Source organism: Peromyscus californicus, unplaced genomic scaffold (assembly GCF_007827085.1).
Source record: "Peromyscus californicus insignis strain IS unplaced genomic scaffold, ASM782708v3 Scaffold_6__1_contigs__length_162567912, whole genome shotgun sequence".
NCBI classification, from domain to species: domain Eukaryota; kingdom Metazoa; phylum Chordata; class Mammalia; order Rodentia; family Cricetidae; genus Peromyscus; species Peromyscus californicus.
In genome coordinates this window covers 82,401,681-82,413,891 of record NW_026294584.1, presented here as the reverse complement: position 1 = coordinate 82,413,891, position 12,211 = coordinate 82,401,681, and positions in this window count along the sequence as shown.

Genomic DNA, 12,211 nt, shown 5'->3' with positions numbered 1-12,211 from the left:
TGCTGCCATGCAGCTTTGCTAAGTCTGACTGCTTTTTTGAGTTAGGACTTTTTTTTTCTACTCTCTTAGACTGGCCAAAGTCCAAGCACTTTTTTTCTGGTACTTTGGGCTTTCTCATTCACTCTCTGAGGCCATGCTTCCCTGCTCCACCCCCGTGCACCTTTGCTATGTAGCTGCTTGCAGACCTCCATTGCTGAAATATGCTGTTCTCACTCAAAAGACATGGCCTTTTCTATTCCCCTTCTCCATATCCCTCCTCCCAGTACCTGCTGAGATTTACACTGTCCTGTTATTTTCTCTAAATTTTGAATAAAATTGTTCTTGTGCTTCCTACTAAATTGTTTTAAAATTCTTTCATCAATGAGACTAAAAGCCAAAACAAGAGATGCCAATTTCCCTGGTAACAAATGGCACCCTACATAGGGCTCCCAACATCTCCAGTAAACTAATCGTTTTATTTTTCCTCACTGGCTCCTCAAACCTTATATCCAGTAGGCGCTGTAAGTCATGCAGGCCTACCATTTCAACATGTAAATTTGGTGGGTACGCAGTTCAATTCATAGCACTAGATAAGAGACAAAAGTAATACCAAAGAGAGAAGTGTGATATGTCAGAAAACAGAGGGAGTATCCATGTGTGCAAAAACAAATAAGCAAAGTAGGCAGAGTAGCCCTGAGAAATTTGTCAAAGTGTGTTAGCTTATTATTATTATATTTATTGATAAGTTATGGCTATATAATAAAAGTCATAGGAAACTTTGTTGCAGCCATTTGTGAAATGCATTTGTACATGTTCATGTGTGTGCATCTTTGTTTGTGCGTGCATATGTATATCCTGGTGGGCCTGCATGTCTATGTCTATGTGCATGAATGTGAAGGCAAAAGGCTGCATCAAGTGTCTTCCTCGATCTCTCTTCACATTATTATTATTATTATTATTATTATTATTATTATTATTATTTAATGAGAGAGCCTCTCATTGAGCTTGGAGCTCGCTGATTGGCTGCACTGACTTGTCAGTGTGCCACAGGGATCCTCCTGTCTCTACCTTTTCTGTGCTGGGATCGTAAGCAAGCACCACCACACCTGGCTTTTTATGTGGGTACCGGGAAGCCGAGCTCAGTCACTCCATGTGCAGCAAACCCTCCACACACTGGACCATTTCCACAGAGTCTGAAATGCATCTTGATACAATGATTTTAGCTGAGAAAATTGCACAGGACAGTTTTAATGACTCCGTGTCAAAATGATAATCTGAAAATATAAGAATTCCAACTTTTTAGTCCACCCTCCATTCATCTGGACTTTCTCTGAGGAACCTTTGTTTTCTCCTTTAGCAATTATTTTTAAACCTTCAATAAGTGTATTTTGCTTAGATTTTAAGCATTCAATACATTTAAATTACCAAAATAATGTATCTTGAAACATAATACAAAAGTATGTTCACATATAGAAACTTTGATAACCAAGTTACAAAAGACTGAAATTTCTCTTGCTTTGGGTCTATAGTAATCATTTGTGTTTACTTTCCCACTGGTTTAACATATTACCCTGATCCACAACATTCATAACCTGAGTGATCACTTAAAAAAAAAAAGTGGTGGTTCTTGCCAGATGGAGTTGGAAGTTCTCCCAGTCACGTTTTCGTGTCAGAACCCACTTCACAATTCCATCATGGATGAGATCATTGAGGAAATGACATCATTTCAGTTCCTCCTAGACTAACATTTAAAAAGGCTTCTCTTTGGAATTAGAGCAAGCCAGAGTTCCAAAATCTCTCTCTCTCTCTCTCTCTCTCTCTCTCTCTCTCTCTCTCTCTCTCTCTCTCTCTTTCTCTCTCTCTCTCTCTCACACACACACACACACACACAGTTTGTTTACACACAAACACAAACATTTCAAGTTGAGTTGAAAACATTTGACTGGAGGAATTTCTATGGCTGTGCTTGTTGTGGGTGGTCATGCTGTGAGATGTGCAAAAGACAGGGCAGCAGAAAGAGGTCCCCAAGAGCCACTGGCTGAATTCAGCAAAGAATTCAAGCATTTAGCATCTCTTTTGCCTTACTTACTCCTTCAAGGAACTGTGCAGGTAGCTGATGCTTTCCTTCGAAAGAGGAGTTATGCATGGTCCTCTAATTCCCCTGCATTTACTTAGACAGCCATACTCAACTAACATTTATGATACATGTATGATGTGAAGTACTAAAAGCCCTGGAGATAAACTCCTGTCTACTCTCAGAGAGACAAAATTTTAGTTGGCAACACAGCTATATAGAAGTTATAGGGATGATTTTTAATTTTCAAGTATTATCAGAATTACGAAGGAAAACATCCTGTTTTTATTGGAGTCTGAATCAGAAGTCACCGGCTAACCTGAGCTCATGAACTCTACCTTGGCCTGGTAGTAATGAGCACATGTAGAGAAGAGTGTGCCACAGAGAAAAACCTCACACAATGTCCTCCAGGCAGCAGAAAACACTTGATGTGGTCACAGCTGATAAGACTTTCCAACAGGCAAAGCATTTGGGAGCAAACGTTTGTTTGAAATCAAGCACCCTCATCTGGCATAATGGCAAACACTTAGGGAAACAGCCCTGAGGGAGCTGAAGTGGGACAGCCATGAGGTTAAGGCCAGCCTGGGCTATGTATTGTGACTCTGTAACAAAGAGCCAGTGGCTAGAGACTGAGCTCAGGTGCCTGCATGTGCGGGTCCTGGGCTTTATTCCCAGCTCCCTACAAATAAGAACAAACCCCCAACCCAAACAACCTGTGAATGGGTACAATCAATACCACCTTAGGGTAAATTATTTTATTAAATAAACATCAATAGTAATTTGGTTCATGGGTAGTGGTTTAGAGAAGCAGGGGGTGTTGAGTGAGGGCCACATGTGTATTTGTGCTGCTCATCTCCCCCAGAGTAGCAGATTTAAAGGGTGTGTCCTAGGTAATGGTAATGATATATTAATGGCTTTCACTAAAAAGTTGGAAACGCCTCTTATGCACAGCCACTGGCTCTCCTCAGAGGTCTTGGCTGGTGCTTTTGTAGTGCCTGAATCTGTAATTAGAACAATATCTCAGCCGCATACATGAACAGTAACGACAAATATCTGGCTTCTGAAATTTTCTTTAAATTAATTTATTTTTTTAAAATTATGAGTGTGTGTATGTGTTTGTGTGCACATGAGATAGAAAGAGAGACAGAGAGAGAGCTAGATAAAGAGAGCGAGAGAACTGATGTGTGTGCACATGCCACAGTATGCAAACGGAGGTCAGAGGACAACTTTGGGGATTTGGTTTTCTCCTTTCTATGTGCTTCCCAGGGATCAAACTTCAGTTGTAAAGCTTGAGGAGCAAGTATTTTCACCTACTGAATCAGCTTTTGGGTCTGGAAGGATTTTCTTTTTGTTGTGTGGCCCTGCTCTCCGGTGTGGCAGAGACCATTGTAACTTCTCTGAGGTGGCTGAGTCAGACAGTAATTACTCTTGTGCAGAAAAAGAGCTTTCTGAACAAAACGATAAAAATTCAAGATCCAATTCAACTAAAACCAAATAATTAACATAAAGCCATAAAAGAACAGCAAGTAAAAAAACCCAACTCAGTACACCCATTGACTCCACTGATTTTCTGGGAAAGTGGTGTGAGTGTGTGAGCCTTGTTTTACTGATTTTATGAGGGATATTTCATAGATATATCATAGAGTATTTGAAGAAATTGCTATCAATATATCTAGTAGACTGTATTACTGTTCAAAATTATACCTGTTCATCATAATTATAACTAGGTTTCTGCTATAAATTTTTCCTCATGAAATTATTGTTTCTTAGAGAAAAGGTGTGTCCAAACATATATGTATATGCATATATATACATATATGTATATGCATATACATACATACATACATACATATATATATATAATATATATATAGTCAACTTGACATAAGCCAGGGCCATCTGAGAAGAGGAAACTTCCATTGAGAAAATGAGAAAATGTCATTAGATTGGCATAGGCAAACCTGTGGAATGTTTTCTTGTTGGTAATTGATCTGGAAGTGTCCAGCCCTTTATGGGTGGTACCATCCCTAAGCAGATGGTCTACCATGTATAAGAAAGCAATTATACCCCAGGAACCATCCTATGATCTCATTTATTTAAAGAAGAAAAAAGGGGGAGGGGGAAGGATCCTTTAAAACCTTGTAATAATGTAGCTTCCAAAGCTACCCAAATTACGTATACCACTGTTGCTAAGGCACTTAAATGAGGCTTTCTTGAAAACTGTGTTCCCACATCTGGGTGTGTCCTATTCTGTCCCTCAGTGCTCTCCTTCTGTTAATATTCACCAGCTCAGCGGCCACAGTTACATTTCTAAATTTCACTTAACTTCCATTTCTTTATAAAAGAATAAGACCATCTAGATTATGCTTTATTAAGAATATTAAATAAAGTGTTGACCATAAAACTATCCACTATGTGTGGCTCACTGTTGGAGCTCAGTAGGTTAATTCATTTCCTTAATCTTGTCAAGTGGTTCATCAGAAATATGCAGGCTTGATCATTACTGAGGATGGATACTTTCTTCACACAATCAGTTTCTAAAGCCAAGAACTAAAACTGTCACTAGACCTTGAAGTCCTTCTACTCAGCCTCCACTGACATGGGGAGAAAGAGCTTGGAGGAGGAATATCTTTTATTTAAATCTAGGCCTGGAAAAAATTAAGTAAGACTGTTCATCTCAAAGGAAACTATCTTAGTTACTTTTGTGTATTGTTGTAATAAAACACATGATCTAGGCAACTTATAAAAGAAAACAATTTGGCTTATGGTTTCAGAGGGTTAGAGTCATGATGTCAGAGTGAAGGAAAACCAAGTTCACATTTTGATCCACAATCATTGGGCAGAACAAGCTAACTGGGAATTGTATGAGTCTTTTGAAACCTCAAAGCCCACCAGCATGGACACATCTCCTCCAACGAGGCCAAACCTTTTAATCATTTCCAAACAGTTTCATCAACTGAGAATTAGATATTCAAATATATGAGCCTTTGGTGGCCATTCTTACTTGAACTACCACATTCCACTCATTGGCCCTCATAGCTTCATAGCCCTATTGCAATGCAAAATATATTTAGCTCAACTTTAAAAGTCCCCATAGTCTTTCATAGTCTCAAAGCAGTTTAAAAGTCCAAACTCTCTTCTGAGATTCAAGACAATCTTTTAGTTGTAAATTCCTTATAAACTAAAAGAGTAAATTATATAGTTTTAACATACATTGGCACAGAATATACATTACCATTCTAAAAGGGAGGAATAGGGCACATAGTGAGGAAAAACTGGATCAAAGCAAGACTAAAATACAGCAGGCAAAATCCAGAATCTGCAGCTCCACGTCTGATGTCAGAAGGCTTAGATCAGCAGTTCTCAACCTGGGTATGGACCTGGCCAGAGCCCACATACCTGGGCAGTATTTAATTAATGCTTGCTTCAAATTTGGCTTTAAACTATGATAGTGGTCTTATTCTCAACTGTTGAGATTAATAGATTGCATGTCAGATATACTGCATATCAGCTATTTAAATTACAATTCATAGCAGTAACAAAAATTACAATTATGGAGTAGCAACAAAATAATTTTATGGTCACCACAACATGAGGAACTGTATTAAAGGGTGGCAGCATTAGGAAGGTTTAGAACCAATGACTTAGATGGTTCTTCCTTCAGATTTTCTGCCTGTAACATATTTCTCTCTTTTGAACTGGTTCCATTTCCTGAATGTTGCCAGTTAATGTCTTCCAGCAATTTTGAAAGTCATTAAGAGTCCATAATTGATCTCTCCTAATTTGTACCTTTGGGGTTGAATATTTTGTAAACCTATTTTGTATTTTAGGTAATTAATAGAATCCCCTTTTATATTTTTTCAGGAGCAATTTGTAATCACCAACAAGACAAAATTTTCTTTATTTCTTCAAACATTTTCTTTAAGATATCTGCATCTGAATCAGCTAGTAAGATATCATCCACATAATGGTAAATTATAGATTGAGAAAATTGTTTATGAATTATTTCCAATGGCTGTTATACAAAATATTAACACAAGGTAGAGTTGTTTAACATCCCTTGTAGAAGAATTTTCCACCGATATCTTTTAACAGCCTGGGAATTATAAGTAGGTACTGTGAGGACAAATTTTTCTCTATCCTGTTCTTGTAAAGGCATAGTTAAAAAAAAGCAGTCTTTTAAATCAATCACTGTTATAGACCATCCTTTAGGTAATAAAGAAGGCAAGTGAATTCCAGGCTATGAAAAGCCCATTAGCTGAATCACCTTATTTATGGCTCTTAAACCTGTCAACATTCTCCACTTTCCAGATTTCTTTTTAATGACAAATATAGGAGAATTCCAAGGACTGGTCGATTCTTCAATATATTGAGCATTTAGCTGATCTTGTACCAGCTGTTCTAATGCCTGTAATTTTCTGATGTCAAAGTCCATTGTTCCACACAGACAGGTTTGTCAGTTAACCATTTTAAAGGTAGGACTGTTGGTCCTTTCAAAGACCAGCAGCTGTTGTTCCCTGCTATGTACAACCTGAACAGTCAGTGACTCTTCTTGATAATACCTTTTAATATTTTTCTCAGAAGCATACTTTAGTTTATGGTTTGTTTCTGATATTGGAGGAATGTTAATCTGGGTATTCCATTGCTGGACAAACCACGTCCCCATAAATTAATTGCTATGTTAGCTACATATGGCTTTCATTTTTCTATCTGTTCTTCTGGCCCCATACACTTGACCCATTTGTATTTTGTTTTACCTGAGATAAAGTTTCAATCCCTAGAAGCTAAACATTTACCTCCTGAAGAGGCTAATCTGGATTCCAAGATTTTGGTGAAATTATTGTTTCATCCATGCCTGTGTCTAGTAAACCTTCAATCACAATGCTGTTTATTTGTATTTTTAGCTTTGTTCTTTGACATTTATAGAAGTCTGACAAAATATTTGTTTTATCATATCTTCTGAAAATTTTGTTTTATCTTCTAAAGTTGTTTTGTCATCCAGAGCAGTGTGGTTTTTAACAACAGACATTAAGTCTTGTAACTGCTCTATGGAGGGGTTTCCCCAATGCTGATAAGGAATGATTGAACCATGTTTGACATGGGGCCTGTGAGAGGCCCCCTAAGGCATTTCTTGATGGCAAAGGGTTACCTTGCCTGTCCCATGTTGATCTGCATTAATTAGTCCAATGCTGGTCTTTGCCACACCTTCTACATATTCCAGAAGTCTGGGGCCTTACGTTTGGTAATCTCTAGAAAAAAAACATTGTTTCTAGGAACACCTTGCCTACAATCCCTTTTCAGATGATCTTGTTTACCACAATTGAAACATCTGACCTTTTGATTTTTCTTAAAATATTAAGCAATCACTTCTGCTATTTAAGTATCATCATAAGTATGAGATCCAGTGTCAGCTGTATTTCTAATCCATTCATATTGGTGCTGATCTTTGCTGTGGGATGGTCTGTATGTCAAATGTGTTGCTGATTGGTCAATAAATAAATCACTGATTGGCCAGTGGCCAGGCAGGAAGTATAGGCGGGACTAACAGAGGAGAATTGAGAGAACAGGAAGCTGGGTGAGGGAGACACTGCCAGCCGCCATCAGGACAAGGAAGATGTAAAGTACTGGTAAGCCACAAGCCACATGGCAAGGTATAGATTTATAGAAATGGATTCATTTAAGCTGTAAGAACAGTTAGCAAGAAGCCTGCCACGGCCATACAGTTTGTAACCAGTATAAGTCTCTGTGTTTACTTGGTCGGGTCTGAGTGGCTGTGGGACTGGCGGGTGAGAGAGATTTGCCCTGACTGTGGGCCAGGCAGGAAAACTTTAGCTACAGATCTTGCCTTTAAAGCCCTAATCACCATTTTGCATGCTGAATTAGCATTTCCAAAACCTGAAGATTCAATTTATATTTGTCTAATTTCTGGATCTGTTATTCGATTCACAGAAGAAGTCAATCTTTGTTAAAAAAAATCAGTGAAGACTTCTTTTGGGCCTTGTATAATTTTACTAAATGATTTAGTCCTCTTTCCTGATTCTTCAACCCTGTCCTAAGCATTCAATGTTGCTATATGGCATAGGGCCAAGGCATGATCAAATGTAATCTGTCTTTGCAATTCAGCATACTGGCCTTCATAAGAGGCTGTTCTTAGGAAATTTCAATACCTCTAGACCTACTTCATTATTCTGTGACCCTAGCTTCCTCTCTCTACCATGTTTTCCATTGTAACTGAGGAACAGCTTCCAATATTTCTGTAGCCAAATCTTTCCAGTCTTGTGGAATTATTCTGTTCTGAGTTGCCCGTGAATTTAACATCTGCTTCACAAAAGGTGAATGTATACCATATAAAACCAGTGCTTCATGTCTCTTAATATCTAACATTTCTACATGATCCCAGTTAACTTCTGAATAGCCTTGGGGGTCCATATCATCTGGTGGTCATTCTTGAATTGTAATTGGGTAAATTAAGTTTGGTTTTCTAATAACCTTGGGCAACTCCTCTCCAGTTTCATAATGTAATGGTGAGGTAGGTTCTGCTCTAAATTCCTCTGTGTGTGAAAATTTCTCTCAGTTTCATTAGTTGGCCTTTCTAAGGATTGTATCTTATCAGTCAATTTTTCATATTTGGCACTGTTATCAAATCATTTTTAAAGGATAAAATGTGAATTACTAAACTGATAATGATTATAATTGACATTATGTCAATCCCAGCTAAGCTGGTTATCCCTTCATTTATTTTTTTTCCATTTTCAAATCATCCACTGTGGAACCATACAGAAACCTAACTCTCTGTATCATAATTTTGTTCCCCATTCTTAATGTGGGTAAATTTTGAAAACAAAAAAACCAACAAAAAAACAACACCACCTAATTCCTCCTCTTAAGAATTTCCAGGTGTCTCCCAAGACCTGCTGATGATGATAGCAAAGTGTGAGGCTATCTGTTACTGCACCTATGGCTGGGCAGAAAATATGAGCAGGGCACTGCCTGGCAAAGGGCAGCTGCAGCTGTTTGCATGTAGATGGGGGCTGAGAGTATGTGGTGGGAGCAGCAGCAGTATAAGCCCAAGTGGATGTCCAAGTTGCTGACCTGGATATGATATGATATCAGTGGCCCAAGAAGGGGGTCCAGGGGAAGCATGAATCCCACAGGGAGATGCCAGCTGCCTGAAAAATATGCAGCAGAAGGGGGACATGTAGATGATAAAGCCTGTGTGTGTGTGTGTGTGTGTGTGTGTGTGTGTGTGTGTGTGTGTGTGTGTGTTTGTGTGTGTGTTTAAGCAAAGGCAGGGAGCCACCTGAATGGTGGAGCTGGCCAGCAGTGGGTGGCTAATTCAGGTGGCATTTGGGGCCCAGCTGCCTGTGGTGTTTGGGACCAGTGTCCCACGCAGTTGGAGAATGCTGTAGAGAGACTGCAATGAGAAAACCTCAGACACCTGTGGAGGACATGGGGTGGGGGAAGGAAACCCAGCTGTGGTGGTAACTCCGGTGGCTGCAAAGCTGATGGTGAACAGTTGCCTCGGGTTCTCATGCCCTGTGTTGGACAGCAGATTAAGCATTTATTTAATTATTCTTTATCATTAAAAAATTGGGAGTCAGATACCTGGGTAAGAACTTGAATGATCAGAGAAGCAGCCGAGAAGTGAACAATGACCTCCTCTTTTTGTCCTTTCTCAATCCAAAAGGGCAGAGAACCTTTCTGAGCCCCATGCTACTACTTCCTATATGTCTACAGTCCTCCAAAACCTCTATGGCTAATTTTGGTCAGCTAGTAGCTAGCTTCATCCTCTGATTCAAAGTCAACTTTATTGTCAGTCTCTGGAGTGTCAGAGTGTGATCAAAATATCCCACAAGAAGGGCAAAATACTATGATTGCCCCTGCTTAGAATATATGATACTAAATGGAAGCTCTGCAGTTTCAGTTCCTAATATTTAAAGCATATGTAAAAGACTGGGTATGAATTAGACAATAATGAGGAAGATAGAGCTAGAGGGATTTGGTATCTATTTTTACAGATTTGTTTGTTCTTTCTTTAATTATTTTTAAAGTCTTCTGTTACTTAATTACTGATCAAAAGAATGGGCTTGTCAGTAACCTGGATGGGAAAATATCCCTCAAAGAAGTGGTCCTCCCAACTTTACAATGGTAATAGCATGTAGTCTACTTGAACAAATACAGTGCTCTTGGTCATTGTCCACTTTACACTTGAAGGTTTGCCCTACACAACTGTTTTCTTGACACTGTCTAGTCTTTCCTTTTTAATGGTCCCTTTGGGCAATAGTCCTTGCTTGAGGGTGTCTACTGTATTCCGTAATAAATTCTGCTTATCTTTTACACTATTCTTAGTATTTCAATTGAATTCTAGTAGTATGTGTGTTCTTATGTATATGAATGCCTGTCTGGAGTTCAAAAATTGACACTGGGTGTCTTTCTTATGTTACTGAATTTTGGGGAGACCCCGCATGGTTTCCAAATGATAGAAAGAAAACTAGATTTCCCTCTTTGGAGTTTTAGTTTCACTAATAAAGTAATTTAAAAATAGACTCAAAAGGAAGCTCAAGGACAATTCATTACAATTTAAAAGAACAATATCCCAGAGCAGGCCAGTGGTAAACCTCAGCAGCTTCCCAGGAGAGGAGAATGGAGGAGAGAAGGGGGAAAATCCATGTCATTGGAGTTAAGATGGCATAGAGGTAAGTCACATGGTGGCAGGTAGCCACATGTTATGGGGTAGAGTGGGGTTTTTGAGGAAGAAAAAGTAAGCACAAAGTATTAGCAGAAAAAGCATACTTAGGTCCTGGCCAGCATCTGAAAGAAAGAGAGAAAAAAAATAAAGAGGAAAAGTTGCATCTTTCTGAGTTCCTGTGGGCAGACCCAGCTGAACATCATGGCAGCTTGGCTTGTAGGGAATACATTTATTGGGTAGGAATACTGGAATGGAAAAGTACTATATCTTATTAACAAGAATAGTTATCAAAAGAAAGAGTTATTCTGCCTACCTCTTTATAATGGCTTAAAGAGAGTCTGCCTTTTTAGGAGTGGTCTTTCCTTCTCAAGGGATTGTCTGTTAGCCAGACCCTGCCTAACTAGAATGTTAGGTCTCCCTGAATGTTAGGTCTTCTATTTTCTTGACCTTAATGGGCTCCTACCTTCCCCTAGTACTCAGTTACTTGCCACATTAGTTTTTGAGACAGCATCTATCTGTGACCCTGGAACTTGCTGATTAAGCTACACTAGTTGTCCAGAAAGCTCTAGGAATCCTCCTATCTCCATCTTCACAGCCTTGGGATTGTGGCACATGCTTTTGTGGTTAGCTTTTGGGGGGCAGTTCTGGGGATTGAATTCAAGTCCTCATAAAGGCACCACAAGTGTTGTACTGACCCCTCATGCCTTAGTTTAAATTATTTTGATGCAGATCACTAGGATCATGAAACCAAAGGGAGACCAGAGTGAGATCTTGGTAACAGTATGTCCTGATGTCTCAATGTTTGTCACTAATTGTTCATCTTAGATGAATAGATCAATGAATAGCATGTTAGTTGTTTACTTGTTTTATAAATTTTGTTTTTGAAACATGTTTTCACACTGTAGCTCTGAGTGGCTTCAAACTGACTGTATATGCAGACTGGCCTCAAAGGCATGTCAATCCTTCTGCTTCAAGCATGAGCCTTTATGTCCCAATAGGAAGTTTGCTTTTTATAACTAAGTAACATGTTCTATAGTATAAAATAAAAATAATTGGATGGACTGTGTGTCTATCATACAACACATTGGGTATGTAACAGATTTGAATGACTACCACAGTTTCTGTTCTTGTAGCATACATCTTCACCTACTCACAGTGTATGAAATAGTGATCAAAGTGCTGGGCAGGAATGGGTACTGTGAATAAAGCCATGAATGAAGGAACTGGAAAACTTAGAACTTGCTGATAATTCTAGATGGGAAGCATCTTAGAGTTTCTATTGCTGTGATAAAACACCATAACCAAAAGCAACTTGGGAAGGAGGCTTTATTTCATCTTACAACCTGTAATCCACCATTCAGAGAAGTCAGACAGGAACTGATGCAGAAGCCATGAAGGAGTGCTGCTTACTAGTTTGCTTCCTATAGCTTGCTCAGTCTGCTTTCTTGTAGTACCCAGGATTAACTGCC